The sequence below is a fragment of the Acomys russatus genome, chromosome 22 (genome assembly GCF_903995435.1).
Source record: "Acomys russatus chromosome 22, mAcoRus1.1, whole genome shotgun sequence".
Lineage (NCBI taxonomy): Eukaryota > Metazoa > Chordata > Mammalia > Rodentia > Muridae > Acomys > Acomys russatus.
The window spans coordinates 24,154,651-24,180,140 of NC_067158.1; the positions used below are offsets into that span (position 1 = coordinate 24,154,651).

Here is a 25,490-nt window from a genome sequence, read left to right on the forward strand (position 1 = left end):
TCCTGGCTTGCAAGTGTCCAAATGGGGTCCCTTTGGCAGCGCTTGTATCTCGTAGTTCCCAGCCTTGCAGTCAGACCAGCCCTTGTTACTCTGTTCTGGTAAACAGCTTCTCTTTAGAACTGGGAGCTTCCCAGCTAGCTTGCTGCAGCCGAGGTGTTTTTCAGCTGAAAGGCGCCCCCTGGGTCCTAAGCCTCCTAGATCGTACCAGATCGCTAACCCTGAGCCAAGAGCGGAACTCGGCCAAGTCAAGAGTGGCAGAGAGGTTTTGCTTAGCAGCAGACCCGTGTGAGAGCTGCAGGACCGCATCCCCAGAGCTTTGCTGCTTTTTCCATCGGTGTGAGTACAGAGTCATTGTGTCAGAAGGTGTGGTGGAGTGGGGTGGGTGGATTAGGAGCCCTAATGCATTGCACGGTTGTGAGAGAGGATGCTGACTGCAAAAGCAAGAGGAATTTAAGACCACATAAGGCTGCACAAATAATCATATCTGGCAGGAAGCAACCCTGTACCCATATGTATATATTTAAATTGTACTTTGCCAGGGTCAGATCAGTCACATTCGTTTACTCACACTTGAGGTTTTGGGGTATTCATATATAGTAGGAATACAGAAAGGGTGTATTTTGTTAAAAAATACGTGTTAGGCAGACATTGGATTTACTTAGTTATATTGTAAAGTCTACCCTTTCTACCAGCCTTGAAGTCAGGGGGAAGATGTCTTCCCTCCAAGCCCCCAACCAGTCTGTGGAAAATCTAGTTGCAGTAATTTATGTCTGTTGTTAAACCACACCCTCGTAATTTGGGGCTTTAAGAGTTAGGGAAGGAAAAGGTCCCTCGTTCTAGTTGGCTGGCAGTTCCCAGCAGGCTCAGTAAACTGAGAGATAGAACAGAGTGGGTTGCCAAGACTACCTTGTGACTCAGGCAAATCCCAGAATAGAAATGGGAGACTCTGTTTTGATCTTACCACAATAATGTAGGGAGGGAAAAATAACAGCACTAAATAAGTTTTATAGACCTTATCATAGTGGAAAGCTAATGTGATTCTAATTAGAAGTGGCTGAGTGGGGCATAGTGGCACATGCCTTTAATCCTAGCACTCGGAGGCAAAGGCAGGCAGATGGCTGTGAGTTTGAGACTAGCCTGGTCTACAAAGAGAGTCCAGGATAGCCAGGGCTACATAGAGAAACTGTGTCTTGAACAACAAAACAAAAAAGTGATTAATGAGCTGGAGAGACGGCTCAGAGGTTAAGAGCACTGACTGCTCTTCCAGAGGTCATGAGTTCAATTCTCAGCAACCACATTGTGGCTCACAACCATCTATAACGAGATCTGGTGCTCCCTTCTGGCCTGCAGGTGTACATGCAGGCAGAATACTGTATACATAATAAATTTTTTAAAAACTTAAAAAAAGCCAGGCGTGGTGGTGCACGCCTTTAATCCCAGCACTTGGGAGGTAGAGGCTGGTGGATCGCTGTGAGTTCAAGGCCAGCCTAGTCTACAAAGTGAGTCCAGGACAGCCAAGGCTACACATCGAGACCCTGTCTCGAAAAACAAAACAAAAAAAAAAAAGTGACTTATTTTTATTTGTGTGTCTATATCTGCACTCAGAGGCCATAGGAAAGCTTCAGAACTAGGGTTATAAGCAGCTATGGGCCAAGAAGTGTGGCTGCTGTGGGCAGTGGGAACCAGGTCAGAGCCTCTGGAAGAGCAGTAAGTACTGTGTGTTTTTTGTTTTTTTCTGAGATAAGGTTTCTCTGTGTAGCCTTGACTGTGTAGCAAGTGCTGGACTCACTTTATACAACAGGCTGGCCTCAAACTCACTGAGATCTGCCTGCCTCTGCCTCCCCAAGTGCTGGGATTTCAGTGTGTACCACTGCACCCAGCCCTGAGGTACTTTTTAAAAACATGATGTTGGAACTGCAGCAATGGCTCAGTGGTTAAGAGTGCTTGTTGTTCTTACAGAGGACCCAGGTTCATTTCTCAGCACCCAGCTCAAGGCTGGCAGTATCCAGTTCTGGGACCTACAGCTCCCTCTTCTGACTGTGAGTACCAGACACTCACATGGTGCACATACATACATGCTAGCCAAAACATTCACACAAATAAACACACACCCCAAAGAATGTGTGCGTGGGGATGGTATCCCATTAGTGCGTGGTGTGTGCCCATGTGTGTGGATATGGAGGTCAGAGCAAGATGTCCAGTGTCATATGCCCTGAAGTAGGGTTTCTCACTGAACCGGAAGTGTGACCTTTAAGCTAGGTTGGCTGCCAGTGATCCTCCCGACAGCTCTCCAGCCTAGGGAGCCTCCTGCTTATGCTCCGCAGTGCTAGGTTATAGGCACACATAGCCATGCCTGGCTTTTTGTGTGTGCGCTGAGGAGTCGAACTCAGATCTCATGGTGCAAAGCCATGTCCTTTTAAAACATCTCAGTTGATGCTGTGTTTGCCTAGCGTGCCAGAAGCCCAGTGTTTGATCCTAACAGTACACACTGAGGAGCAGAGTTCAAGCCTCGAGCCCCAGCTCTGGAGGTGGGAGCAGGAGGCTTAGAAGCTGACGGTCTTCTTTGGTATGTACGTAAGAGAGTGTGAGGCCAGCACGAGCTACAGTGAGACCCAGTCTAAAAAATTTTTTTACGTTTAATAAACATTTTTGTTAATTTTACGAATATTTATTTTTTGAAAACCCACTAGATACTAGCTGGTATTTTTAGATACTGGGACTTCTTTGTGTGAACAAAATACTTGAAATCTGTGAAATCGGTGGAAGAGGCAGTACTGTTACAGAAAAGAAAGCGATGTAGGATAAGAGACAGATGAAGAATATATGCAAGCTGGGTGCGTGCCGTCAGGCAGTCTCAGGAAGATGAGGCAAGAGGACTGTTTACTGCTGTAGTTGGTGGCATGAACCTGGGAGAGTGGGGCCTAAAAATGAGGCAGATTGCAGTCGCATGCTGTAGCCACCTTTACTCAGCGCCATCAGAGAATGTATACTCTGCAGGTTAAGAATCACATGAGTAAGGTGTTCAATCAGAGAACGAGCTGCAAGTGGCAAAACCATGTTTTTCCATAGAGGCACATAACTAACCACAGCTGAAGTAAATGCACCCCTTCCTGCTCCACCTGGGAGGAGTACGACAACCCATTCCCAGAGCAACTGTGTTTTGAAGAAACTGAAGTCATGGGATTCATGCTTTCTCAGAGTTCTCTCCCACGCACTCAGAACTCTCACACAATTCCGTTCTTGAACTGTGCTCTGATAGACAGCTATAAGTTTGAGGCCAACCTGGGCTACATACGTTCAAGGCTAATCAAAGCATTTTAGTGACACCTTGTCTCAAAATAAAAACAAAGGTAGGGCATGCGCACACGGTGCCCATAGGAACTGCAGGCATTTGACAACGTGCGTGGCAGAAGTGTGCCTTAGTTCCAGAGGAGCAAAGGTTCTTTGGTGTTGACACCTCCGCAGCCTAATGATCCGCCTCTGACTCAGAGTGGTGCTTCTGATGGACTGTGTTCCTGAAGTCATAGAGACAGGCGGCACTTGTGTTCCTGAAGTCACTGCAGACACAGGCAGCACTGGTGTTCCTGTAGTCACTGCAGACACAGGCGGCACTGGTGTTCCTGTAGTCACTGCAGACACAGGCGGCACTGGTGTTCCTGTAGTCACTGCAGACACAGGCGGCACCGGTGTTCCTGTAGTCACTGCAGCACAGGCGGCACTGGTGTCCTGTAGTCACTGCAGACACAGGCGGCACTGGTGTTTCCTGTAGTCACTGCAGACACAGGCGGCACGGTGTTCCTGTAGTCACTGCAGACACAGGCGGCACCGGTGTTCCTGTAGTCACTGCAGACACAGGCGGCACCGGTGTTCCTGTAGTCACTGCAGACACAGGCGGAGCTGGTGTTCCTGTAGTCACTGCAGACACAGGCGGCACCGTGTGTTCCTGTAGTCACTGCAGACACAGGCGGCACCGGTGTCCTGTAGTCACTGCAGACACAGGCGGCACCGTGTTCCTGTAGTCACTGCAGACACAGGCGGCACCGGTGTTCCTGTAGTCACTGCAGACACAGGCGGCACCGGTGTTCCTGTAGTCACTGCAGACACAGGCGGCACCGGTGTTCCTGTAGTCACTGCAGACACAGGCGGCACCGGTGTTCCTGTAGTCACTGCAGACACAGGCGGCACCGGTGTTCCTGTAGTCACTGCAGACACAGGCGGCACCGGTGTTCCTGTAGTCACTGCAGACACAGGCGGCACCGGTGTTCCTGTAGTCACTGCAGACACAGGCGGCACCGGTGTTCTGTAGTCACTGCAGACACAGGCGGCACCGGTGTTCCTGTAGTCACTGCAGACACAGGCGGGCACCGGTGTTCCTGTAGTCACTGCAGACACAGGCGGCACCGGTGTTCCTGTAGTCACTGCATGACACAGGCGGCACCGGTGTTCCTGTAGTCCACTGCAGACACAGGCGGCACCGGTGTTTCCTGTAGTCACTGCAGACACAGGCGGCACCGGTGTTCCTGTAGTCACTGCAGACACAGGCGGCACCGGTGTTCCTGTAGTCACTGCAGACACAGGCGGCACCGGTGTTCTGTAGTCACTGCAGACACAGGCGGCACCGGTGTTCCTGTAGTCACTGCAGACACAGGCGGCACCGGTGTTCCTGTAGTCACTGCAGACACAGCGGCACCGGTGTTCCTGTAGTCACTGCAGACACAGGCGGCACCGGTGTTCCTGTAGTCACTGCAGACACAGGCGGCACCGGTGTTCCTGTAGTCACTGCAGACACAGGCGGCACCGGTGTTCCTGTAGTCACTGCAGACACAGGCGGCACCGTGGTTCCTGTAGTCACTGCAGACACAGGCGGCACCGGTGTTCCTGTAGTCACTGCAGACACAGGCGGCACCGGTGTTCCTGTAGTCACTGCAGACACAGGCGGCACCGGTGTTCCTGTAGTCACTGCAGACACAGGCGGCACCGGTGTTCCTGTAGTCACTGCAGACACAGGCGGCACTGGTGTTCCTGAAGTCACTGTAGAGACAGGTGGCACTTGTACTGTTTTCAGAGTGTCTACCATGCCTGTGTGTAGATGCTGATCTCACCCCTCTCTGGCTCCCATGGGCACCTGCACTCACATGCACACACTCCTTAGACACACACATAGAATAATTAAAAATGAATCTTAACAACCAAACAATAACATGGGATCAGGTGTGTAGCTCAGTGACAGGATGATTATCTAGCATGCATGGGACCCTGAGTTCTATCACCAGGACTGAAAATCCCAAAACTATATATCAAGCATACATAAAGTGAAAGTCTGTACTTCAAAAAAAAATAGCCATGGGGTTTATATATTTTGACTAAAATACTACTTCCTTAAAATTCATAAAACTATTGCCTGCACTTTTTTGTTTTGTTTTCTAAGACAGGGTTTTTCTTGTATAGGTTTGGATATCCTGGAACGCACTCTGTAGACCAGTTAGCCTCTACGTGAGAGACCCACCTACCTCTGCCTCCTGAGTGCTGGGATTAAAGGAATGCACTACTATGCTTGGCATAACCTGTACATTTTGCATATTCCAGAATATTTTATCACAATTTCAAGAGCTATTTAAATAACACACCGTGTGAATGGACCAACTGGAGCCAACCCATTACATCTCACTCCAAAGGTTTTTACTAAGAACCTTGTCCTGCTTTTGCTAAAAAGAAAAGAAAAAAAACTGTGGAGGAATGTCTTGACTGGATGTAGCCGTTGTCAGTAAATCAGCTGGGCAGAAGGACAGGAAATGGAAGGCGGGGCTTCCAGAAGAGGAGGGGGAGCTGGAGTTGGCAGTTGAGGGGACAGTAGACAGAGTGAGTTGATGGAGAGAAGCTACCCAGAGATCATCAGATTGGCAAGAGCTTGGGATATATGTAGGTTATAAGGACATAGGTTTAGATTAGTTTACTAGCAGATTAGTAGCAGTTTAGATTCTGCCCAGCCATAGTGCTTGCAGCTTTGAATTACATTTCAGTCTCTTTGTGTCAGTTATTGGCTTCCTAGCCCATACAGATAACAATTAACTGCAACAACAACAGCAACAATAAAACCACAAACAGCTGGGCGTGGTGGCGCACGCCTTTAATCCCAGCACTCAGGAGGCAGAGGCAGGCAGATCGCTGTGAGTTCAAGGCCAGCCTGGTCTACAAAGCTAGTCCAGGACAGCCAAGGCTACACAGAGAGACCCTGACTCGAAAAACCAAAGGAAAAAACAAACAAACAGAAAACTTGCTTTTAAAAATAGCTTTGGCCTTTCTGTTGCAGCTCCTCCACTAGCATATTTGATTAGCAAAATGAGCAGCCTGTCCTTCCTGGGACGCAGGGTTACTTCATGACATAACTGGCTTTGTCTCTGGGTTAGCACTCGTTTGACACAGAGCCAGGAGTCTAGCTCTTTGAGGTGTTTCATATGATATGAGTGTTGTGGAGGCAGTGTTTTGGGGGCGCCTATCTTATTGGGTTATATCTACCATCCTTCCAACCCTTATTCCACCTTAATCCCTTCCAACTCCCCCCCCCCCACTAGGTAGAGAGAAAGGAGGTGAGAGGGAAAACAGGAGGAGACGTCTTTAGACTACTTTCTGCTGATTGGGGGCCTCCGGACCCTAGGACAAGTCCAATCTTCATCGTCATAGTACCCGGCAGCAGCAGCAGGAGCAGGAGCAGCAGCCACTGCAGCCCCTCTCTAGGCTCTGGCATTTATTCCCTCTCCAGAGTCCCCAGGACCAAACTATCTGCAGCTGGCAGAAATTTAGCCCCTCCTAGAGCATGAGACTGTCACAGTGGCTGTGGTCAGACTGAAGCGGCCCCATACCCCACACCTGGGGTTAAAACAGAAGCCGTCACAGAAATAACTAAGTTTTTTTGTTTGTTTTAAGAAACCAAAATTCGGGGGCTAAAGAGATGGCTCAGTGGGCTGGAGAGATGACTCAGAGGTTAAGAGCACCGACTGCTCTTCCAGAGATCATGAGTTCAATTCCCAGCAACCTCATGGTGGCTCACAACCATCTATAATGTGACCTGATGTCCTCTTCTGGCCTGCAGGTGTACATACAGGCAGAACACTGTATACATAATAAATAAATAGAGAAGGCTCAGTGGTTAAGAACATTGCCTGCTCTTCCAAAGGACCAGGGTTCAATTCCCAGGACCACATGGCAGCTCACAACTGTAACTCCAAGATCTGACACCCTCATACCAATGCACGTAAATGAAAATTAAATAAAATATTTTTTAATAAAAGAAAGAAAAAAGAAACCAAAATTCTTACTACAGTGTTGTCTTCAGGGGACAAATAATCTAAAGTTTGACTAGTGTGGTATCATAGTACTGTAGCAGTAATAATTTCTGAAGCAATTGGAAATCTAGAATAACTGTCCATAGAATATAGCCCTTGAGCCGGGCGTGGTGGCGCACGCCTTTAATCCCAGCACTCGGGAGGCAGAGGCAGGTGGATCGTTGTGAGTTCGAGGCCAGCCTGGTCTACAAAGTGAGTCCAGGATGGCCAATGCTACACAGAGAAACCCTGTCTCAAAAAACCAAAAATATATATATATATATATATAGCCCTAATGCAACGCCACATGAGGTCAAATGTGCGTGATCAGAAAAAGACCAAAACATGAATAACGATGACAGGCATACCTGTGAGCTAAGCCTGATTTCATTCAGCTCGGTATCAAACCGATTAGAATACTTACTTAAAGGACTGAGAATCCCTTTATGTCTCAGGCTGGCCTTGAGCTGATCCTCCTGTTTCTGCCTCTCAGGTTTGGGAACACAGGTGTGTGCTAACACACCCAGCTACAAATCTTCTATTATTGGGGAAATAAAACCGAATCATGTTGATAAAGTAGTTACAGGGGAGAAAAGATTTTTTAAAAACTGGCCAAAAAAAAAAAAAAAAAAAAAAAAAAAAAGTAGCTTATCATGTTTTCTAGGCAGTGCTGCTCCTAAGATACAGCACTGAATACAGTACTACAAAGTGTATCAGGAAGACAGCAGCTATGGGGGGTATGTTTAGTTTTGAAACAGGATTTCTGTACATAGCCCTAGCTGTTTTAGAACTCACTATGTAGGCCAGGTGGTTCTTTTTTTATTTTTATTTTTATTTTATTTTTTTTATTTTTTTTTGGTTTTTTTTTTTTTTTTTTTTGGTTTTTTGAGACAGGGTTTCTCTGTGTAGCCTCGGCCATCATGGACTCGCTTTGTAGACCAGGCTGGCCTCGAACTCACAGCGATCCACCTGCCTCTGCCTCCCGAGTGCTGGGATTAAAGGCGTGCGCCACCACGCCCGGCTTTTTTTTTTTTTTTTTTTTTTTTATCTCTAGGCTGTCCCCATGCTCTCGGCACAGAGTCATCCACATGTAGGACAAGCCTGTTTCCTAAAAGCTGGGGCTTACTGTCAGCTCACCACTGGAATGCACCAGCCAACGGGATGGTCAGGCGCAGTGGCGGGTGGCTGGTTTATTTTTATTTTTATTTTTATTTTTATTTAATGTCTCTTCTTTTTTGTTAGTTTGTTTTGGGGGGGTTGTTTGTTGTTTTCTTGAGACAAGGTTTCTCTGTGTAGCCTTGGCTGTCCTGGACTCGCTTTGTCATCCAGGTTGGCCTCGATCTCACAGTCATCCACCTGCCTCTGCCTCCTGAGTGTTGGGATTAAAGGCATGTTCACCACCACACTTGGTGATAGCAGTTTTTGAAAAAGGAAAATTGAGCCGGGCGTGGTGGCGAACATGCCTTTAATCCCAGTACTTGGGAGGCAGAGGTAGGAGAATCGATGTGAGTTCGAGCCCAGCCTGGTCTACAAAGTGAGTCTAGGACAGTCAAGGCTACACAGAGAAACCCTGTCTCGAAAAACTGAGAAAAAAAAAAAAAAAGAAAGAAAGAAAAAGAAAAATTGGGTTGGAGAGGTGGCTCAGAGGTTAAGAGCACTGGCTGCTCTTCCAGAGGTCCTGAGTTCAATTCCCAGCAACCACATGGTGGCTCACAACCATCTAGAATGACATCTGGTGCCCTCTTCTGGCCTGCAGGTATACACAGTATACATAATAAATAAATAAATCTTAGAAGAAGAAGAGGAGGAGAAGAAGGAGAAGAAGTGGGGGGCGGGCATGGTGGTGCAGGCCTATAATCCCAGCATTTGGGAGACAGAGGCATGCAGATTGCTGTGAGTTGGAGGCCAGCCTGGTCTACAAAGCAAGTCCAGGACAATCAAGGCTACACAGAGAAACCCTGTCTCAAAAAAAAAAAAAAAAAAAAAGAAAGAAAGAAAAGAAAAAATAAGACTACAACAGCAGGTTATGGAGAGGCTTGAACTCTGGTCTTATAGAAAGTCAGCAAGCTCTCTTAATCACTGAGCTATCTTCCTCTTTTTATTAATGTTTGATACGAAGGAGAAAGAGTAGTGCGTGTGGAAAAGGAGTCAGTAGAGAGATTTAAAGAGACAGTAATGACACAGCTAAGAAGGGTACCTTCAGAAATAATGTCCCACTTTAGACCATTACATCACTGGCTTTGAGTCATAAAGAGAAGTTTAAGTTCCCAAATAAAAGTGGGTTTTGGGGGGCTGGAGAGATGGCTCAGAGGTTAAGAGCACTGGCTGCTCTTCCAGAGGTCCTGAGTTCAATTCCCAGCAACCACATGGGGGCTCTCAACCATCTATAATGAGATCTGGTGTCCTCTTCTGGCCTGCAGGTATACATCTGGCATGCAGAACACTGTATAAATAATAAATAAATCTTAAAAAAAAAAAAAAAGTGGATTTTGGTTTTGAGACCAGATGTATAAAACAGCTTTCACATGACATAGTGGTGCACACCTTTAATCCCAGGACTCAGAGGCAGAGGCAGGTGGATCTCTGTAATTTTGAGGCCAGCCTGGTCTACACAGGGAGTTCCAGGACAGCCAGAGCTACACCATGAAGCTCTGCCTCAAAAAAGAAAGGAAGGAGGAGAAGTGACAGCTTTTCCATGTATGAAAACATGCTCCTCAGTGTCATAGGGAAAAGGCCAGAGTCTGTAAACTTAGCTGCTCAGCGTGAGATAGTTGGTAAGTACAGACCATAGGTATTTAGATTTTATTATGATCTTTAAATTATGTGTACATGTCGAGGGGGGGGTCGTTGCACGTGAGTGCCGCCCCTGAAGAAGCAGAAGGGGTGGGAGGCCTGGAGCTTGAGTGACAGGTGATCATGAGCTGATGGTGTAGGTGCTGGGAACTGGACTCAGGTCCTCAGCCAGACCAGTGCGTGCTCGTAACTGCTGAGTCATCTCTCCAGCCTCTAGACAGAATCAATTGGGTAATGGTTAAGCTGCTCTTAGAAAGAACTAAAATCTCCAATCTTAGTAAAATACATCTGTTTAAAATATGCTAGCTAGAGTGACTGCTCAGGATTACTGTGTATGTCAGGCCAATGTCAGATTTACAGAGATCCACCTGCCTCTGCCTCCAGAGTACTGAGATTAAAGGCGTGCAGCACCATGCCCTGCCGTTGAGTGCTGTGCCACTGAGCTGTATTCCAGTCCTCTGCCACTGTTACTCATCTGTTAACTTGAGTGCTGCCTTCTGTGTCAGGACTGCTGTTCCCTTCATCATTCCTATTTCTCTCTTGCTATCTCTTTCCCTCTATGTCACATAAACTCTCCTTGTTAAACCCTTTTTCTCCACAGTTAGCCCCATCATGTACCCTCATATACACTTTACAGATATTAAGAACATCTGCTATTGCTCCATTATATTTGGTAAAATGGAGAGAGAGAGAAAATATATCAAACAAGGTCATAGGATGAGGCTAGGAACATGGCTCCGTGGGTGAGAGCACTTGCTGTGCAAGCATGAGGTTCAAATCCTCAACACCCACCTGAAAAGCCTGGCATGTCTGCATATACTTGTTACCCCAGAGTTCCATGGCAGTGACAGGTAGAGTTCATGCTGGAGAAACGCTGAGCATCTTGATCTGCAGGCAGCAGAAAGGGACTCAGACACTGGGCGGAGCTTGAGCATAGGAGACTTTAAAGCCCACCCCTTTAGTTACACACTCCCTCCAACAAGGCCACACCACCTAATGGTGCCCCTCTCTTGGACAAGCATTCAAACACATGAGTCTCTGGGGACCAAGCCTATTCAGATGGCCACAGAGTGGTAGAGGAAGGCACCCAGTGTCCCCCTCTGGCCACTACATACGTGTGCATGCAATCCACACATCTCCTGCATGAGCCATACACATGTAGCTACAAAGAAAGACTCTAGACTAATTGTGGAAGGAATGCAAGGACAAGGGAAATCTTTTTTTTTTTTTTTTAATCTATCTCTTAAATTATGAAACTTCAATGTGATCCTGATAGTAGCCTCTCACCCTCTCTGAAACCCAGGTAGTGAGAATAAGCAGTACTACAGGAAGGTGTCATACGTGAACAAGTTGCATTAGCACGAGAACAACAAACCCTGAGTTCAAAAATAGGGAGGTATTGTTTAGGTTTTTCAAGACAGGGTTTCTCTGTGTAACAGTCCTGGCTGTCCTGGAGTTGCTTTTGTAGTCCAGGCTGGCCTCAAACTCACAGCAACCTGCCTGCCTCTGCCTCCCAAGTGCTGGGATTAAAGGTGTGTGCCACCGTGCCTGGCTGTAAAAATAGGGAGGTATTTTACTTTGGATTTGAAAGCAGGGTTTCCCTGTGTATTCCTGGCTATCTTGAAACTCACTTTGTAAACCAGGCTGGCCTTGAACTCAGAGATCCGTCTGCCTCTGCCTCCCAGGGCGTGTGCTACCAGGCTCTGGTATTTCTGTTTTTGAGACTGTAAGGAGAACTTCAAATTCAAAGGTTATTTTTGTTTTGTTGGTTTTGGTTTTTGTTTGTTTTATTTGTGTTTTGGTTCCCAAGGATATTTTCCCTCAGAGCTTTCTTCTTCACTTACCTTAATGGCTCAGTTGGAAGCTGGCACTGCTAAGTGTTCTCTGTGCATTGGCGGCAGCTTTCTTATTATCATGACATTAAAAATAGAATTCTGCCAAGTTGCAGCTGTGTTCATTTCTACTTTCTAGGATCTTACCCTCTTCAGCACTAGCACCTTAACCTGTTTCAATCTGACAAGTCATCATGTTTGTGAGAAAACCTGTTCCAGAACAGCTCTGCCATCATCCAGCAGTCTGTTTCCTGCTGAGACTCTGCTTACGTGGATACAATAGGAGAATCTGCTCTGATGAACATTATTACTTCATGTATGTAAGGAGTGCCTTGAGCACATACATGTAATACCAGCATTTGGGAGACAGCATTTGGGTCCTTGGCAGAAGGACCAAGAATTAAAATCCAGCCCATGCTATATAATAAGACCTTTGCTATGTAGTTTATTCAAACCCAGTTTATCTCGAAATAGGGTTGAAAATTCTTAGTTTCCAATCACTTGAGGCCACTGGTCAATTTATAAGCCATCCAGGGGTTGAGTGAAAACCTATCTCAAAAAATAAATGTAGGTCTGGTGAGATGGCTCAGAGGTTAAGAGCATTGTCTGCTCTTGCAGAGGTCCTGAGTTCAATTCCCAGCAACCACATGATGGCTCACAACCATCTCCAATGAGATCTGGTGCCCTCTTCTGGCGTGCTAGCTCAATTGCAGGCAGAATACTGTCTAAATAAATAAATCTTAAAAAAAAAATGTATAACTGAATAATGAAATGTTGAGTTAATGTCTCTATTTTCAAAGCACTACACCAGTACTAAAGATAGAAAAGTTGTGCTTCCTTGAGGCTCCAGTGCAGAGTGGAGAAAGCAGAAGGCCAAACCTAAGCCCTCTTTACATATAGGAAGCACTGAAAGCCAGGCATGGTAGCAGATACCTGTAGTTATAGCACCAGGAGGCTGGGGCAAGAGAATCCTTAAGTTTGAGGCTGTCTTGGGCTGTACAGAAGAGAGGAGCAAGGGAGAGAAAGAGAGAAGCTGGGAGGATGGCTCAGTGGGTAAGGAAACTTGCTGTGCAAGCAGGAGGACCTGAGTTAGAATCCCCACATAAGGCCAGAGAGGACACTGGGTGTGTTCCTCCTTCAGGCTCTAGCATTTTAATTTCCCTTAGGACTTGGCAGCAGCAGGTGGCAACTTCTCATGATGGTCCTCTCACAAGCTTTGGGTATTGGGGCCCTTAACTGTTGGCGGTGGCCAGTGTTACAGCTCTTAATTCTGTGGTCTGAGACTCTTGGATTTGGAGACCAGACTGCTCCCCGAAATTCTTATTATGACTCGGCGTGCAGGTGCTTCCCCCCCCCCATCCCACCCCCGCTTTCATTCAGGTCCTCTTAAATTTTTTTGTTTGTTTGTTTGTTTTTAGTTTTTTGAAATAGGATTTCTCTGTGTAGCCCTGGCTGTCCTAGACTCGCTTTGTAAACCAGGCTGGCTTCGAACTCACAGAGATCCATCTGCCTCTGCTTCCTGAGTGCTGGGATTACAGGTGTGCACCACCACACCTGGCTTCATTCAGGTCTTCTTGAGTTGTTTCATCTCCAGCCCAACTTCACTTCTTGATTGTCCTTCTGTGTATAAAAGTTTAAATCTTGTTGAACTGCAATTCTGTTTTAAGTGGTCTTAATACCCTATGGAAAATTAATAGTCCATAGATTTATTTATTTATTTATTTTTGTTTTTCAAGACAGAGTTTTTGTGTGTCGCCTTGGCTCCCTGGACTGGCTTTGTAGACTAGGCTGGCCTTGAACTCACAGAGATCTGTCTGCCTCTGCCTCCCAAGTGTTGGGATTAAAGGCATGGGCCACTGCACCCAGCTTGTCCATAGATCTTTTTATTTTCAGACTGTTAGTTTTGTTCATTGAGGTACACATATCCTCTATACCAGTACCATACAATTGTATTTAGCTTTATAAATGTTCTTTTATTAACTCCAGTTTAAAATTTTTGTTTGTTTGTTTGTCTGGTTGGTTTTTCAAGACATGGTTTCTGTGTGTAGCCTTGGCTGTCCTGGACTAACTTTGTAGACCAGGTTGGCTTCAAACTCACAACAATCTGCCTGCCTCTGCCTCCCAAGTGCTGGGATTAAAGATATGCGCCACCACCACCCGGCTAATTTTTTTTTTTTTTTTTAAACAATTTTCATTGTATCATTGGGGCTGGCCTCAAACTTCTGATCCTAGGCTTAAGGAATCTTCCAGTCTTAGCTTCCCAAATAGCTTGGTTTATAGGTGCACACTGTATCTGACTTACTTTTTTACTCCAAATATGCCTATGATTTTAGCACATTGTATACAGTGAACAGTATTTTGTGTTCTCCTTTTCAGTTTTCTTAGACCATGAGCTTCTTTGTGGATCATTTGCATAATCAGCACTGTTGCTATTTAAAGTACGTTAAGTGCCTTTGCTGCTGCCTAACTACGGTGGGGCTGACTTGCTGTTTCGTCTGCTGGTTCTCAGTATATTAGAAAGGCTGGTCATATTATTTGGTCTGTACACAACTCCTTGGCTATCAAGTTTCCCTCCTGGATGCCAGGGAGTAGTAGCTGTTGCTTTTGATCAACCTCTCAGAAACTGGACTGCTCCATCTGCCTCAGTCAGCCACAACACCTCCTGCCAGATATGGACGGGGCGTCTGAGAAAAGCTCAGGAGTGGCAGGAGCCATGTCACAGTGCTGAATGCTTTGGTTTGGTTTGGGTTTTCAAGATAGGGTTACTCTGTGTGGCCTTGGCTGTCCTGGAACTCAATCTGTAGACAGGCTGGCCTTGAACTCACAGAGATCTGCCTGTCTCTACGTACCTGAGTGCTGGGATTGAAGGTGTGCGCCACCACACCTGGCTTGTGAGGACTTTGTTGTTGTTTTGCTCCTTTTCTGAGACAGCATCTCTTGCACCCAGGCTGGTCTTAGAGTCACTGTGAAGGTGATGATGAATTCCTAATCCTCGTGTCTCCTCCCCTCAGTGCTGGGACTGCAGGCCAGCTGTGTGCCACTCTGTCTAGCTTTTTGTTGTTTGGACATAGGGTCTTATCATGGAACCCAGCATAGTCTAGAACTTGCAGCAAACATCCTGTCTCAAATTCCAAGTACCAGGATACACACATGAACTTTTAGTCTTGAGACACTTTACTGATTCAGAAAACTTGTCTTTTGACTCTCTCTCAGGCTGCTAGATGTTACAGAGGAAGTCCAAGGCCTTGTTGAAGGTACCCAGTGCTGGTAAAACAGCCTTCGCTCCTCACCCTTGCCAAGCCCTTACCTGGCTTCAGGGATTGACATGACTAGGGCAGTGAGGAAATAAAAGAAAAATACACCAACAAATGTACAGAAAAGCTGGGTTTGGGTGCACTGGACTGTCCAATGGAGAAGCCTCAGCACATGAACTCAGCACGTTTATTGTACCCTGTTGAACAAGGAGGCAGGTTTAACTAATTCTGACAAGAACAGTCTGTAGGGGAGCAGTCTTCAGGCAGTAAACATGGCGAGCAGGAAGCTATGGTGGGCATTTTCTGCATACACTGTCACCAGTCCCACAGGGACCAGGAGGGAAGGCACTGTCAATTCCTTGAGCCTAGTCCAGAGGAGACTTGGCCATTTTCCCACAGCTGTGCCCATGTTAAACCATGCACATGCATTCAAAATGTCATTCACTCAAGGCTTCCATGGCTCCTCCCACCCCATACACACCCCTGGATTTCTTCCCTGTCATGACTAAAGACTTTTTCCCTTTTCAGCAACAAAAAGAAAGAACATCTCATTATTTTTTTTCTGAGGATGGTTTTGAGTTCTTTTTTACCTTCTGAAAAATCAAGTTGACATTTATTTCTTTTTGGGTTCTGTGCTCATTTTAGTAAAGTTCTTGGTACATAATTGTTTGTAACAAAGCTCTTTAGTCTTTGTGCCTACTGGAAGTTCATATGGACTAAATGATTTGGCTTTTATACAAGATAGAATTAAATCCTACAGATGAGAGGGGTAGTGTAATGTAAAGCTAAAGCCCTGGCTACTTAGGAGACTAAGGCAGAAAGATCACAAGTTCAAGGCCTGCCAGGGCACCTTAGCAAGACCATCAAAAGGAAAATTAAAAAACAAACTAAAATTCAAGCTAGGCATGATAGCCCACGTCTGTAATCCCATCACTCAGGGAGGCAGGTGGATCTCTCTGAGTTTAAGGCCGGAGGCCAGCCTGGTCTACAAGTCAAGTCCAGGATAACCAAGGCTACTACAGAAAAATCCTGTCTCAAAAAAACAAAAGCCAGCCGAGCATTATGGTGCATGCCTTTAATACCAGCACTCGGGAGGCAGAGGCAGGTGGATCTCTGAATTCTCTGAGTTACACAGAAACTCTGTCTCAAAAAAGCAAAAGCCAAAACCAATCAAACAAACTAAAATGCAACTAAATAGTAGAGCAGTTGCCTAGCATATGTAAGGCCCATGATCCAATCCTCAGCACCATGTTTAAAAAAAAAAAAAAAAAAAAAAGGTAGGTGGGCTAGAGAGATAGCTCAGCAGTTAAGAGCACTCATTGGTTGCTTTCCAGAGGACCCAGGTTCAATTCCCAGGACTAATATGACAGCTCACAACTGCGTGGAAACTCCATTTCCAGGGGTCTGATACCCTCTTCTGGCACCAGACTAGTATACACATAGACATGCAGGCAAAATGCCCACACACATAAAGATTATGGGAAGATCATGTGGTAAAAGAGACTTGAAAGCACAAGGTGTAGGATTTATTTCTTGTGTGTGTGTGTCTGTGCTAGTGTGTTTCTGTAGAAGTCAGAGGCCAGCCTCAGGTAGTGTTTCTCAGGCACTGTCCACTTTGTTTTTCTGAGACAAGGTCTTTCATTGATATAGAGCCCACAGATCAGGCTAGGCTAGGATCTACTTGTGTCTGCCTCACAAGCACTGGGATTATAAACAGTGCCGTGCTACACCCAGCTTTTTTTTTTTTTTAAACAAGGGTTCTGGGATCAAACTCAGGTCATCGAGCTTTTGAGGGAAGAACTTTACTGATCGAACCATCTCCCCAGACCTAATATTTCTTGTTTTGGATGAACAAAATTGATTTCTTTTTTCCGTGCCGGGGATTGAAATAAGGGCGCATGTTTGAGTCCTAGGTAAGCACTGAGCTACATTTAATTTTTCTTTATTTTTGGTTGTTTGGTTTATGGGGGAGGGGTTCTGTTTTGAGACAGGGTCTCGCTACGTAGCCTCCACTGGCCTGGAGCTTGCTATGTAGACCACGCTGGCATTGAACTATGAGAGAGCTACTGGCCTCAGCCTCCCAAATGCTGGTTTAAGGCATGTGCCACCATGCCCAGCCTTACATATTTACTTATTTTTGGACTTATTTATTTTCCTTTATGTGAGTATTTTGCTTTGCATGTATGTCTGTGCACTGTGTACATGGCTGGTGTGCACAGAGGCTGGAAGAAGGCACCAGATCTCTTGGAACAAGAGTGAAAGTCAGCTGTAAGCCTCCCCCTGGGTGCTCTAAACTAAACATGAGTCCCCTGCAAGAATAGCGAGAGCTCTTAACTGTTAGCTTCTAAGAGTACTGTCCGCCCCCATGCTGCCTCCTTTCCTCCTTACCCTGGCTCAATTGTAACTATCCTAACTGGGTTAGTATGGCAGTACGGTGAGTATTGCTAAGTAACCATGAGTCATACCCAATATCATCTTTTTTTTTTTTTCTTGAGATAAGGTTTCTCTGTGTAGCCCTGGCTGTCCTGGAACTCTCTTTGTAGAGTAGGCTGGCCTTGAGCTCACAGAGATCTGCCTGCCTCTGCCTCCCGTCATACTGGGATTAAAGGCATGTGCCTGGCTTCAAGTTATGTGTTTTTTTTTTTTTTGTTTGTTTGTTTTTTGTCTGTCTCACTTGAGTCACATGAGCCTCTAACACACCACTTTGTCCCAAATTCTTAGACCGTGGCTTACCAGTTCTTCCAGTTCTTTACTCTAATGCGCAGGGTTAGGGATTTTGCTAGGGATTGAGCACAGGGCCTCATGGTTCCTCAGAAGCATTTTGTCAGTTGAGCTACTTCCCAGCCCCTTAGTAAATTGTTGATGAATGGATGGATGAACTCCATGGTTGTGTGACATTATTCGCAGGAAGATGTAGACACATACTTATTTACTCATCCCAGATTGTGAATGGTGACAGAGAAAGTAAGGGTACCACCAGAGTGCATCTGGCAGCCAGTGAGTTTCTTGGTGTTACTTACAGGAGTCTGAGTGAAGAGTTACTTCCAAGACCAGAAAAGACTCAAAGACACTTCATCACCATAACCCACCCCACATCAGTGGCAGCTGGACAGATTGGAGAAAGTTTCAGGCAGCTCAGCTGGTCTGAGCCTCTCTCAGGTAGATGGTCTGCTCAAAGCTGTCTCTCATGAGTTCTTACTACTTACCTATCTTGGGAGAAAAGGGGCCTAGTGAATTTTGTCAGTTTCAGGGACTTGCTTCAGCAAATAAATAACCTTTGAGTTATTTACTTTCTGAGTTTTAATGAGTTTGCCTTCAGGATGGAGTATTCATCACCACTCTCTCCTCCCTTCCCACAAGAACATACTGCATCTTAATAGTTTCCCTCAACCGGCATGGTGGCACATGCCTTTAATCCTAGCACTCGGGAGGCTGAGGCAGGAGGATCGCTATCAATTCAAGGTCTGCCTGGTCTACAAAGTGAGTTCAGGACAGCCAAGATAACATAGAGAAACCCTGTCTCAAAAACAAAAAAAACAAAACAAAACAAAAACCAAAAAACAATAGTTTCCCTCCAAGAGACCATGTTTGTCTCTGAGGAAATTACTACACAAAATCCATATGGCTTTCACCTGAACCTCAAAACTGCTATTTCAAAAATGTACTTGCTGTTGTGTATCTGTGTGTTCATGTGTGTGTTTGTATGTATCTATGTGTTTGTGTGTGAGAGTGTGTGTACCTGTGGGTTCATGTGTGTTCATGTATGTGTGTGTATATAAGACAGGGTGTGCCTGTGTATTTGTGTGTATGTGTGTGTTTATCTGTTCTGTGTGTGTCTCTCTGTGTTCATGTGTATCTGTGTGTATGTATGTCCATGTGTATCTTGTGTGTGTGTGTGTGTGTGTGTGTGTGTGTTGCTATATCTTAGTCTATGTGTTTTGCCTAGCTGAAGAATCTGATTTTTTTTTCCTGGCTCCCCTTTCTGGTCTCTTCTGGTCAGATGCATACATGTACTCCTGATGGCCGAGGACTACAGCCAAAGGCAAATTCTGGAAGAGAAAATAGAACACTATGGTGGAGCACTCCAGCCAGTCCAGGGAGGCTGGCAAAGGAAGAGAACAGCTTGCTGACAACAGTACTGGAAGTGTTGCTTTCTGTGTAAGGCTCAGAGAAAGTGGCTCATGCCAGCTAACATCAGGAGGTCAAGGTGCCCTGGTCTGTAGTACTGTAGGAACAGAATTCCAACCATATGACTCCACCATTGAGTCAGCATTTGTGAAGACCAGACCCCACACTGACCAGGGAAATGGGCTGCCTCTTTAAGACAAGGCAGCCTGAGGTCAGGCATAGTCACCTTGCCATTAGAGTTGTTACAGAATTCTGTGTGGGACTCCTGTGAACACTGAGTGTGATGGTGAGTGAAAGTGGAGATGTCAGAGTTCACAGTCCCGTGTTAGATGCATGACCCCATCCCTCAATCCTTAACCATTAGCAACTCTGAAATTCTGGGTGGGAGTTCTGCTGGGGCCCTAAGTAAAAGCATAAGTCCCCCACACCTACCATAGCCCAGCTCACATGTTTTTTAGTTGTCTAACCCATTTGGCTGTCTTTCCATAAGACAAAGCTCCCAGAAAGTGAGCCAGAGCAGATGCTAAGGATAGAACCTCTCCTCCCAATACCAACCCCAGGATCAGAGTGATACCACTTAAAGTGGAACAAAGAAAATAAGCTTTGGGGGCCAGTGGATGGCTCAGCAAGTAAAGGCTTTTGCCAACAAGGCTGATGACATGAGAACTGATCACCAAACCCCCACATGACAGAAGGAAAGAGTTGATCCCACATATACCATGGTGTTCATGCACTTGCACACATACATACACCAAAAAAAAAAAAAAAAATTCAAATTTTAAAATGATGCAGCCAGTATCAAATTAATGAAACAGGAAATAGACTTGTGTCTCTCCTCAGAATGGAAGAATAAACAGACTTTCTTTGATGTACTAGAAAGGAGTTTTAGTGCAGAAGAACCCTAGTGTATTAATTTTGCCACTAGGATTAATCACTGAGATGATTGTTATTGATTAACGTTTGAGGGTTAGAGCAGTGTCTCAGTGGTTAAGAGTACTGGCTGCCATTGGAGAGCACCTAGGTTCAGTTCTCAGCACCCACATGGCAGCTCATGGCGGCTCACAACCATCTATAACTCTAGTCCTAGGAATCCAATGCCCTCTGGTCTCCGCAGGACCCAGGCACGTACATAAATGCAGAAAAAAACATCCATACACATAAAAAACTTTTTAATTGCTTAAACTTTAAAAAAAGAAGCTGGGTGTGGTGGCACACGCCTTTAATCCCAGCACTCGGGATGCAGAGGCAGGCAGATCTCTTGAGTTCAAGGCCAGCTTGGTCTACAAAGAGAGTTCTAGGACAGCCAGGGCTAATACACAGAGAAACCCTGTTTCAAAAAAAAAACTAATGAGAGAGAGAGAAATGTTTGAAATCAATTGACAAGTTGTAAGTACTAAAGACACTTTCTGCCAAGGCTGACACCTTACTTCAATTTCCAGGACCCAATAGTGGGAGAAAGGGACCAACACCTGCTTGCAAGTTGCCCTTTGACCTCCACACATAACCATGGTGTACACACACTAAATAAAATGTAATAAAGTTTTTTTTTTGTTTTTTTTTTTTTTTGTTTTTTTTTAGTTTTTTGAGACAGGGTTTCTCTATGTAGCCTTGGCTGTCCTGAACTCACTTTGTAGACCAGGCTGGCCTCGAACTCATAGCGATCCTCCTGCCTCTGCCTCCCAAGTGTTGGGATTAAAGGTGTGCACCACCACCACCATGCTATAATTTCAAACTTGTAAAGGAGTAATAGGAACTTTTTCAGCGTGATAAAAAATATCTGTGAACACTTTAACAGTGTAGTTGACTTACGAGTTCGCACCACCGAGGTAAGGAACGAAACGAGGGTTGCTGCCTTCCATTCCTTCTTACACTGTACGGGAAGTCACAGGAAATGCAGCATCACAACAAAAAGAAATAAAAGAGACAAAGCTTGGAAGGAAAGACACTGTGTTCACAGGTGACACACGCAGCTCTAGAAAATCCAAAAAGCTAGCAGAGAAAGCTGCACAATATAAATTTAATACCGAAAACTCAGTTGCTTCCCAATACACCAGTATGAGCCAGTAGAAAATGGGATAAGGCACAGGTTTAACAAAATGCCTACAAAACTCCAATGAAGGAAATCAAAGAATTAAAGGGGAGACCCTCCATGTTTGTGGGTAGGAGGACTCACTGTTGCCAAGCTGTGAGCCCTTCCACTCTGACCTATAGACTCAGACTCAGGTCCCAGTAAGTTACTCTGTGGATATAGACAGACTGATGCTAAAGTTTACATGGAGAGAGGGAAAAAAAGACTCAGAATAGCCAAACCAGCACTCAAGTAAGGGAGTGCACCCGGAGGGCTAACATTTTCTCATCTTCAGATTCAAAACAGGTGGTGGCAAGATGGCTCAGTGGGTAATGGCACTTGCCACCAAGCATGACTACCCAAGTGCCATCCCTGAGACCCACATGCTAGACAGAGACAATCAACAACCAACTGAAACTTGTCCTCTGACTTCCACATTCAAGCCACACAGTGCATATAAATAACCTTCTTACGCTAAGTGAGACAGCCTCTTACTGTGAGATCAGTGCAGTAATAGGGTCCACAAATAGACTAGAAATACTGTAAACTGATTTGTTTTTCTTTTGGGAGTTTTTGGTTTTTTTTTGTTTGTTTGTTTGTTTTCCAGAGGTTTTCTCTGTGTTGCCTTGGCTATTCTGGACTCCCTCTGTAGACCAGGCTGGCCCCCAATTCACAGAGATTTACCTGCCTCTGTCTCCTAGTGTACCAAGATTATAGGTCTGAGCCAGCGGGGCAACTGATTTTCTTTTTCTTTTGTTTTGTTTTTTGAGACAGGTTTTCTCTGTGTAATAGCCCTGGCTGTCCTGGAACTCTTTGTTGACAGAGCTGGCCTTGAACTCAGAGATCCACCTACCTCTGCATCCCAAGTGCTGGGATTAAAGGCATGTGCCACCGTGCCCGACAGTTTTCTTTTTCTTTTATTTTTTTAATTTATTTTTTATTTTATGTGCATTGGTGTTTTGCCTGCATGTATGTCTATGGTCGTCAGATCTTGGAATTACAGACAGTTGGGAGCTGCCATGTGGGTGTTGGGAATTGAAGAGCAGTCAGTGCTCTTAACTGCTAAGCCATCTCTCCAGCCCCTGATTTTCTTTTTAAAGGTGAATCTCAAACCAGTCTTGAACTCCTGAGCTCACCTGATCCTCCTGAGTTGGCTGGGACTACAGGTATGTTGCCAGTTTCCAGTGGAGAAACTGATCTTTGACAAAGGAACAGAGACAGTACAGTGGAGACAAGATTTTTTTTCCAAGCACTTTTTTCCAGAACAACTACACAGCTACATAAAAAATAAAAATTGACCAGCCTGGTCTACAAAGTGAGTCCAGGATGGCTAAGGCTACACAGAGAAACCCTGTCTCGAAAAACCAAAAAATAAAAAAATTTTAAAAATAAATAAATAAAAATTGAACACATATATTACACACTTCACAAAAATGAACTATCATATAATAAAATATAAAGTGTAAAACTAAACATGAAATTCTACTCTGAAAGTCTGTTCCAGGAAGTGACCGAATGAAAGGCAGAGGCTGGTTCAATACAAATGCAAGAGAAGTTTTATTGGTTCAATGCAATGGGGTCTACCTGCACCCGAGGGAGAGGGAACCTCAAGTAACTAGAGCACTGCGTTTTTATACTTTTTTAAAAAGCCAGATTTGTAACAATTCTATTGGCTACTTAACATGACCTTTAATTCAATTGGGTAGTTTTTAAACTATGCCTCAGTCCGGACGTGTTCAGGGTCAGAGGGATCTTGCTGTTTTGACTGTCTTGGGGTGGGAGTGAGTGGGGTGAGTTCCTATTTGTGCAGGCTAGAACTGTCAGTTCTGCAGGGTGGAATTCCTCAAGGCCTGTCCCCTTTTTGACCCTGCTTCAAAACGAAGTTAGGCTGGATCTCTCACTACATGAAAGGCCAATGAGATGGCTCAGTAAATAAAAGAAATTTTTTAAAAAGATTCATTTATTTATCATATATACACAGTGTTTTGCCTATATGTACACCAGAAGAGGGCACCAGATCTCATTATAGATGGTAGTAAGCCACCATGTGGTTGCTGGGAATTGAACTTAGGACCTTTGAAAGAGCAGCCAGTGCCCTTAACCTCTGAGCCATCTCTCGAGCCCCATAAAAGCAATTTTTGCAAAGACTGACTACCTGAGTTTCAGATCTGGAACTCACATGGTCGAAGGAGAGAACCAGCTCCAGCAGTAATAGCCCTCTGACATCACATGCATGCTGTCTGTCTCTCTCTCTCTCTCTCTCTCTCTCTCTCTCTCTCTCTCTCTCTCTCTCTCTCTCTCTCTCTCACACACACACACACACACAGAGGGGGGGAGAGGGGAGAGAGACAGAAATGCTTTTTTCAAAAGTCTAGATGACAGGCAGGCAGATCTCTGAGTTCAAGGCTAGCCTGGTCTACAGAGTGAGTTCCAGGACAGCAAGGGCTACATAGAAAAACCCTGTCTCAGAAAACCAAACTAAGGCTGGAAAGATGGCTCAGTGGGCTAAGGCAAAGTGTTTGAATCCAGCCAGAGTGTGAGAATCCAGCCAGAGGAGGTGGTGCATGCCTTTAATCCCAGCAATGAGGAGGCAGAGGCAAGAGGATTGATGTGAGTTCGAGGCCAGCCGGGCCTCAAAGTGAGTCCAGGACAGCCAGGGCTACACAGAGAAACCCTGTCTTGAAAAATAAAACAAACAAACAAAGAAAAAAGTGAGAATCGTGAGATACCTACATAAAAGCCAAGCACAGTGGCATAGGTCTGTAACCCCAGAGTTACTGCCCAGGATGTCAGCAGTGTGGCCAAATCAGTGAGCTCTAGGTTGTCTGAAAAAACTAAACAAAATAAAACTAAAGTGAGAAACTGTAGAGGGTAGAAGAAGAAACCCAGTTATCAACCTCTGTCTCACATATACGCAGACACACACACACCTACACATGAGAAAAAAAGAAAAACTCACATGTCCCCACCATATGATTGAGCAAGCATGTTCCCTGGTATTTATACAAAGTAGTTGAAAGCATATGTCCGCCCACCTAGCTACACATGGATGTTTATGGCAGCTTTATTCAAATTTGCCAAAACTGAGAGCGCCAGGCTGGGGACTAAGCCTTTAACACACAGGCAGGCTCTCGGAGGGCATCCTAGACCCCAAGGGCACCTACTAACTACATGAGTCACCAGGGAAGGGATGCGTGAGACAGACATTTCAGAAGTAAATATTAGAGCTGGTGTTAGAGCTTCATGGTAAAACCTTTGCCTAGCATGAGCAAATGCGCACGCGCACACACACATTCACACACACAATCAAAATGAATATTTTTGGTATTTTTTAAGGATTGATTTATATGTATAGGTGTTTTGCCTGCACCACATTTGTGTCTGGTGTCCATGGAGGCCAAAACGGGTATTGGATACACTGGAACTGAAGTTACAGTTCTGAGCTACCATGTGAGTGCTGGAAACTGATTCTGGGTCCTCTGGAAGAGCAGCCCTTAACCACTGAGCCACCTCTCCAGCTCCCAAGTGATTTTATTTTTTGAGACAGGGTTTCTCTGTGTAGCCCCGGCTGTCCTGGACTCGCTTTGTAGACCAGGCTGGCCTCAAACTCACAGCATCTACCTGCCTCTGCCTCCCAAGTGCTGGGATTAAAGGCGTGCGCCACCACGCCTGGCCAAAGTGAATTATTTTATATCTGGAAACATTCTAAAAAGTCTTAAAAGTCTTAAAAGCCAGGTGTGGTGGCGTGCACCCTAGTGCTGGGATAATGGCATGTACCACCTACGTACAGCTCTATAGTCACGTTTAAAGGCATGCACCACTATGCCCGGCCCTCTTTTAGCCCATTGATTTCATTACTTTTTTGTTGTTTTGGTTTGGTTTTGGTTTTTCGAGACAAGGTCTCTCTCTGTGTAGCCTTGGCTGTCCTGGAGTCACTTTGTAGACCAGTCTGGCCTCGAACTCACAGCGATCCGCTTGCCTCTGCCTCCCAAGTGCTGGGATTACAGGCGTGCGCCACCATGCCTGGCTGATCTCATTAGTTTTAATTGTGTGTTGTGTGCATGCTTGTACACACCAGTGCATATGCCCTCAG

At 45.4% G+C, this 25,490-nt stretch overlaps 1 long non-coding RNA gene and 1 other non-coding gene across 2 annotated transcripts; one reads left to right on the forward strand and one right to left on the reverse strand.

Moving 5' to 3' along the window:
• Position 1: 1 nt before the first annotated feature.
• On the forward strand, positions 2–18,527 carry LOC127205946 (uncharacterized). Its single transcript, XR_007832712.1, has 3 exons — positions 2–336; positions 1,960–2,039; positions 18,224–18,527. It is a non-coding gene; the product is annotated as an uncharacterized LOC127205946 (long non-coding RNA).
• LOC127206096 (small nucleolar RNA SNORA65) lies at positions 8,376–8,504 on the reverse strand. The gene has a single exon (XR_007832778.1). It is a non-coding gene; the product is annotated as a small nucleolar RNA SNORA65 (small nucleolar RNA).
• Positions 18,528–25,490: the final 6,963 nt, after the last annotated feature.